This window comes from Symphalangus syndactylus, chromosome 7 (assembly GCF_028878055.3).
Source record: "Symphalangus syndactylus isolate Jambi chromosome 7, NHGRI_mSymSyn1-v2.1_pri, whole genome shotgun sequence".
In the NCBI taxonomy this organism is placed as follows: Eukaryota; Metazoa; Chordata; class Mammalia; order Primates; family Hylobatidae; genus Symphalangus; species Symphalangus syndactylus.
The window spans coordinates 143,181,032-143,187,659 of NC_072429.2; positions in this window are offsets into that span (position 1 = coordinate 143,181,032).

Genomic DNA, 6,628 nt, shown 5'->3' on the forward strand with positions numbered 1-6,628 from the left:
CCTGTCATCTCAGCACTGCGGGAGGCCAAGGTGGGCGGATCACCTGAGGTCAGGAGTTTAAGACCAGCCTGGCCAACATGGTGAAACCCCATCTCTACTAAAAATACAAAAATTAGCCGGGCGTGGTAGCGTGCACCTGCAATCCCAGCTACTCAGGAGGCTGAGGCAGGAGAATCGCTTGAACTCGGGAGGTAGAGGTTGCAGTGAGCTGAGATTGCGCCACTGCACTCCAACCTAGGCTATGACAGAGCAAGACTGTCTCAAAAAAAAAAAAAAAAAAAACTTGAGCCTGGGCAACATAGTGAAATCCCATATCTACCAAAAAATTAAAAATTGGCTGGGCATGGCGGTGAGAGCCTACAGTCCCACTTACTCAGGAGGCTGAGACAGCAGGATCACTTGAGCCCAAGAGGTCTAGGCTGCAGTGAGCCTTGATTGTGCCACTGCACTTCAGCCTGGGTAACAGACTGAGACTCTGCCTCTAAATAAGATAAATACATGATCTTGGAGATTCCCCAGAGATTTGTCCTTTCACCTCCTGCCCTTGATTCTCAGAGGCTCTTACTGAGCCTCCTCAATTTTCATGGCAACATAGGTATTTGCATGGTGTCTTGTGGGCAGAGGATTACATAGGTGCCGAGGCAAGAGACTGAAGGCACAAACTGTTTCAGTATAATAAAGAAAATAGTTAGAATAAGAATAGCCATAATACAAATTAGATATAGAGATGACCATGGACAATTATCAATCATTATTATAAACATTATTAATCATTAGCTTTTAATATTACTCTTTGTTGCATTACTAACATAACCTAGGAATAACTGGTGGGTATAGGGTCAGGTGCTGAAGGGACATTGTGAGAAGTGACCTAGAAGGCAAGAGGTGAGCCCTCTGTCACGCCTGCATAAGGGCCGCTTGAGGGCTCTTTGGTCAAGCGGTAATGCCAGTGTCTGGGAAGGCACCCGTTACTTAGCAGACCGTGAAAGGAAGTCTCCTTTCCTCGGAGGAGTCAGGGACCACTCTGCTCCACCAGGTTCTTGTGGAAGGCTGGATATTATCCAGACCTCATCCGGAGGCCTAAACCCCTCCCTGTGTTGCTTCAGTGGTCACGCTCCTTGTCCACTTTCATGCTCCTCCCGTACTCCTGGTTCCTCTTTGAAGTTTGTAGCAGATAGCGGTAGAAGAAATAGTGAAAGTCGGCCGGGCGGGGTGGCTCACACTTGTAATCCCAGCACTTTGGGAGGCCGAGGTGGGCGGATCACGAGGTCAGGAGATCGAGACCATCCTGGCTAACATGGTGAAACCCCGTTTCTACTAAAAATACAAAAAATTAGCCGGGCGTGGTGGCGGGCGCCTGTAGTCCCAGCTACTCGGAGAGGCTGAGGCAGGAGAATGGCGTGAACCCGGGAGGCGGAGCTTGCAGTGAGCCGAGATTGCGCCACTGCACTCCAGTCTGGGCGACAGAGCGAGACTCCGTCTCCAAAAAAAAAAAAAAAGAAGAAATAGTGAAAGTCTTAAAGTCTTTGATTAATGCTAACTTACGCTGCCTTCTCTCTCTGCTTCAGCTACCTAAGAGGGAAGGGCCCCCTGTCCTATGATCACGTGACTTGCTTCACCTTGTCAGTCACTTAGAAGATTCACTCTCTTTACCCTGGCCCCTTGTCTTGTATGCAATAAATATCAGCGCACCCAGCCGTTCAGGGCCACTACCGGTCTCTGCGTCTTGATGGTAGTGGTCCCCTGGGCCCAGCTGTTTTCTCTTTATCTCTTTGTCTTGTGTCCTTATTTATTACAATCTCTCATCTCTGCACACGGGGAGAACAACCGCTAAGCCCCGTAGGGCTGGACCCTACAGTGTCTTGGTTCGTTTTGTGCTGCTATAATGCCACAGACTGGGTAATTGATAATAAACTGGGATTTATTGGTTCTGGAGATTTGGAAGTCCAAGAGGGAGGGGCCACATCTCATGAGGACCTTCTTGCTGCCACATAACATGCCAGGAGGCATTATGTGACTGGACAGAAAGAGGCCAAACTCATCCTTTTATACGGAATCAATTCCCGAAAGAATGGCATTAATCCCTTCATGAGGGCGAAGCCCTCAAGACCTAATTACCTCTTAAAGGTCCCACCTCTGGCCGGGTGTGGTGGCTCAAAACTGTAATCCCAGCACTTTGGGAGGTGGACATGGGCAGATCACGAGGTCAGGAGTTCAAGGCCAGCCTGACCAACATGGAGAAACCCCGTCTCTCTAAATATACAAAATGTGGTGGCTCAAAACTCTAATCCCAGCACTTTGGGAGGTGGACGTGGGCAGATCACGAGGTCAGGAGTTCAAGGCCAGCCTGACCAACATGGAGAAACCCCGTCTCTCTAAATATACAAAATGTGGTGGCACATGCCTGTAATCCTAGCTGTTCGGGAGGCTGAGGCAGGAGAACTGTTTGAATCTGGGAGGCAGACGTTGCGACGAGCCAAAATCGCACCATTGCACTCCAGCTGGGATGACAGAGCGAGATTCCATCTCACATAAAAAAAAAGGTTCCACCTCCAATACTGCCACATTGGGGATCGAGTTTGCAATCCATGAACTCTGGGGGACACTTTCAAACCATAGCACATAGATTCAGTTAAGAGACTCTTCTCCTTTTACAGAATACAATTGGACAAATTGGTTAGGCCACCAAGGCCTTGTCCAGGTTGTCATATGGAGAGTTCTGCTTTTTCACTGGGGATGACCAGCCGCTGCTGCAGACCTTGGGTTGCTGTTATGAAGGAGTGCCTGCAAATCCTCCTGAGGGTGCAGAACCCAGGCCTTGCAGGTGACCAGGAAGGTGATTTCCTGGCAGGCCCAGGAACATAGAAATTGACCCAAATAATAGGTATTGCGTTTCTTGCCTCTGCAAAGAAGCAAACAATACAGGTCCACCCTGACATTTCTTTTCTTTTCTTTTCTTTCTTTTTTTTTTTTTTTTGAGATTGTTTCACTTTTGTTGCCCAGGCTGGAGTGCAACGGTGCGATCTCAGCTCACTGCAACCTCCACCTCCTGGGTTCAAGCGATTCTCCTGCTTCAGCCTCCCAAGTAGCTGAAATTACAGGCGTCTGCCACCACCCCCAGCTAATTTTTGTTTTGTTTTCTTGAGACACAGTCTCGCTCTGTCACTCGGGCTGGCGCGGTGGTGTGATCTTGGCTCACTGCAACCTCCACCTTCCAGGTTCAAGCGATTCTCCTGCCTCAGCCACGTGAGTAGCTGGAACTACAGGCACGTGCCACCACGCCCAGCTAATTTTTTTTTTCTTTTGTATTTTTAGTAGAGACGGGGTTTCACCGTGTTAGCCAGGATGGTCTCGATCTCCCGACCTCATGATCTGCCCGCGTCGGCCTCCCAAAGTGCTGGGATTACAGGCATGAGCCACTGCGCCCGGCAATTTTTGTATTTTTAGTAGAGACAGAGTTTCACCATGTTGATCAGGCTGGTTGCGAACTCCCAACCTCAAGTGATCCACCTGCCTCAGCCTCCCAAAGTGCTGGGATTACAGGCATGAACCATCGCACCCAGCCCCAATCTGATATTTCTTATGAAAACTTCCAGCAAAGCAAAGTAAGGTGGCCTATATGGGGTATTTGCACTCTTTCTGCACCTAGGTAAATAATTGGACCCACAGTGACTTTGTCTAAAGACCCTTGGTTTAATTTCATCTGTAATGATCCCATTTCCAAATAAATTTGCATTCCCAGGCTCTAGGGGTTAGGACAGTATCTTTTTTTTTTTTTTTTTGAGACAATGTCTTGCTGTGTCGCCAGGCTGGAGTGCAGTGGCATGATCTCGGCTCACTGCAACCTCCGCCTCCTGGGTTCAAGTAATTCTCCTGGATTCTCCTGCCTCAGCCTCCCGAGTTGCTGGGACTACAGGTGCCTGCCACCACACCCAGCTAATTTTTTGTATTTTAGTAGAGACAAGTTTTCTCCATGTTGGGCAGGACGGTCTTGATCTCGTGACTTCATGATCCACCCGCTTCGGCCTCTCTAAGTGCTGGGATTACAGACGTGAGCCACCGTGCCTGGCCTGGACAGTGTTCTTTTGGGGACAGTGCTCAGCCCAGGAGACATGAAATGAACACGTGCTCATTTTATAGCTATGTGAGAGAGCCACGCTTCTTAACCCCTATTTAACCTTTAACCTTCTCTTTCTTTTTCTTTCTTTCTTTTTTTTTTTTTTTGAGACAGTCTTGCTCTGTCGCCCGGGCTGGAGTGCAATGGCTTGATCTTGGCTCACTGCAACCTCTGCCTCCCAGGTTCAAGCGATTCTCCTGCCTCAGCCTCCTGAGTAGCTGGGATTACAGGCGCACACCACCATGCCCAGCTAATTTTTGTACTTTTTTTTTTTTTTTTTTTTTTTTTTTTTTTTTGAGACGGAGTCTCGCTCTGTCGCCCAGGCTGGAGTGCGGTGGCGCAACCTCGGCTCACTGCAAGCTCCGCCTCCCGGGTTCACGCCATTCTCCTGCCTCAGCCTCTCCGAGTAGCTGGGACTACAGGCGCCCGCCACCACGCCCGGCTAACTTTTTGTATTTTTAGTAGAGACGGGGTTTCACCGTGGTCTCGATCTCCTGACCTCGTGATCCGCCCGCCTCGGCCTCCCAAAGTGCTGGGATTACAAGCGTGAGCCACCGCGCCCGGCCTAATTTTTGTACTTTTAGTAGAGATGGGGTTTCACCATGTTGCCCGGGCTGGTCTCAAACTGACCTCAGGTGATCCACCCGCCTCGGCCTCCCAAAGTGCTGGGATGACAGGCATGAGCCACTGTGCCCGGCCCCTTCTTCCTTTAATGACAGTTCTGGAGACCAAAGAGACTGGGAACACAGGCTTTTGGGAACGTGGGAGTGCTGGGAGGTGACAGGCTTGAGAGCGGGGCTGCACTGAAGGGCTGGAGCGAGCTGCATTTCTGGGGCTTGGATGGGGCAGGGGCTGTGGGCACTTGGGACCTGGGGAAGGCTTTCACCACGTCCCTGGGCCCTGTGGCTCAGCTGTGTGACATCGACTCCCCGCCACACCCTCAGGGGGCAGGATGTGACGCCCCATCCAGAGCCCGGCAGCCAGGCAGGATCCTAGGCCACAGTGTGGCTCCCGTGATGCTGAAACAGGACAGAGGTCATTCCTTCGTTCATTTTGGGGGTATTTCCCAAGAGTGGGTGGCAGAGTCCTCCACCCGATCCTTCCCACCATGGGGCAGCCATGTCGGTTGGTGGCCAAGCCTCCCTGTGATGGCAGTGCCCGGGCCCCTAGGCAAGGCATGGCATATCCCGCCCTGCAGCTCACACTTTGGTCACGTCACAGCACAGATGCCTGGAGGCCTTACTGTGTCAGCCCACATGGCTCTTCTGGACCTGTTCCATTACACAGGAAAGGCTGCGAGGGAGGCAGATGTTAGCAAATGAGAACAATCCAGAAAGCCCAGCTCCGGGAGGGGTCCCAGGTCCATCTGTCAAGTTCTAGTCTGGGCTTTGGGGATCAGGGACTGAAGACTGGAGGCCAATCCCTGTCCTGCTAGCAAAGTGATGCAGGGCACACAGAATCATTGAGCCCAGCATACTTGACCTTGGGGATGATGGGGACTTCACAGGAGACACACCATAACAGAAGGGGCACTAGAGGGCTGGAGGCACCAGCTTTCCCTAGGCAGGGACCACCCCACTGAAGAGATGCCTTTGAGTTCAGTCCCAGTGGGAGGAGCAAGAGGAGTGTAGGAATATGAGGATGAAGAGCCATGTGGGAGGAGGAGGGGCCCCTTGTGAGAGTTGTGAAAAGGCCTTGAGGCCTGAAAACCTCCCACTTTCAGCTACCGTGGCACCCTTAGGCCAAGCTGGCTCAGGAGCCCTCGTGGGTTCCACAAGGACGGTGTTTTATTTCATGCTCACAGTGGGGTCTAGGAGGGCTTCCAGGCAGTAAGAGCCAGGACCCGTGTTGGCACCCGAGGATCCCTGGCCTGTTCGGGGACGGTGAGGTCAGTCCAGCAGCAGCCTTGCTGGCTGCATGGCTTGCCCAGGCCTGGGCCCCTACCCAGCCAGGGCTGTCACAGAGTGAGGAGTAGCAGCCTAGGGCACTGCAGGAGGCTGTGACGTCACTGATGCTCCCATAAGAAGCTAAGTGACAGGGACCAAGGGGGGCTGCAAACTGGACCCCAGAATCTGAAGCCCTGGCCCTGGGAAGGTCTCCCCATGGGCACGGAAGCTGCTCCAGGACCCCTTTGGCCACTCTCCTGGTTGTCTTCCAGTTCCCAGTCAGAGGCGTCATCTTGGCCCTCGCACAGGCAGGTGGTGAGTTGGAGTCCTGAGGTTAAAGAGATTCACGCTAATCACACTAGCAAGGAGTGTTAAGGAGGGGCCGATACCGGGCCGTGAGGACCTCAGGAAGCCCTCAGCCCTCCCCGGATTATCCACTTGCTTCTCACAGCAGTCCTTCCGGCAGGCGCCTGCCCGGGGAATGCGCAGTGTGCCGAGGGCGGGACTGGAACCCTCCGCTCTCAGGAGGCGCGGTCCGGGCGCCAAAAGGTACGCCTCTGGGGGCCGCCAGGGGACGCTGCCCCGCCGCGGAGGCTGGCACGGCTCGGGGCGTGGCCTCCAGCCC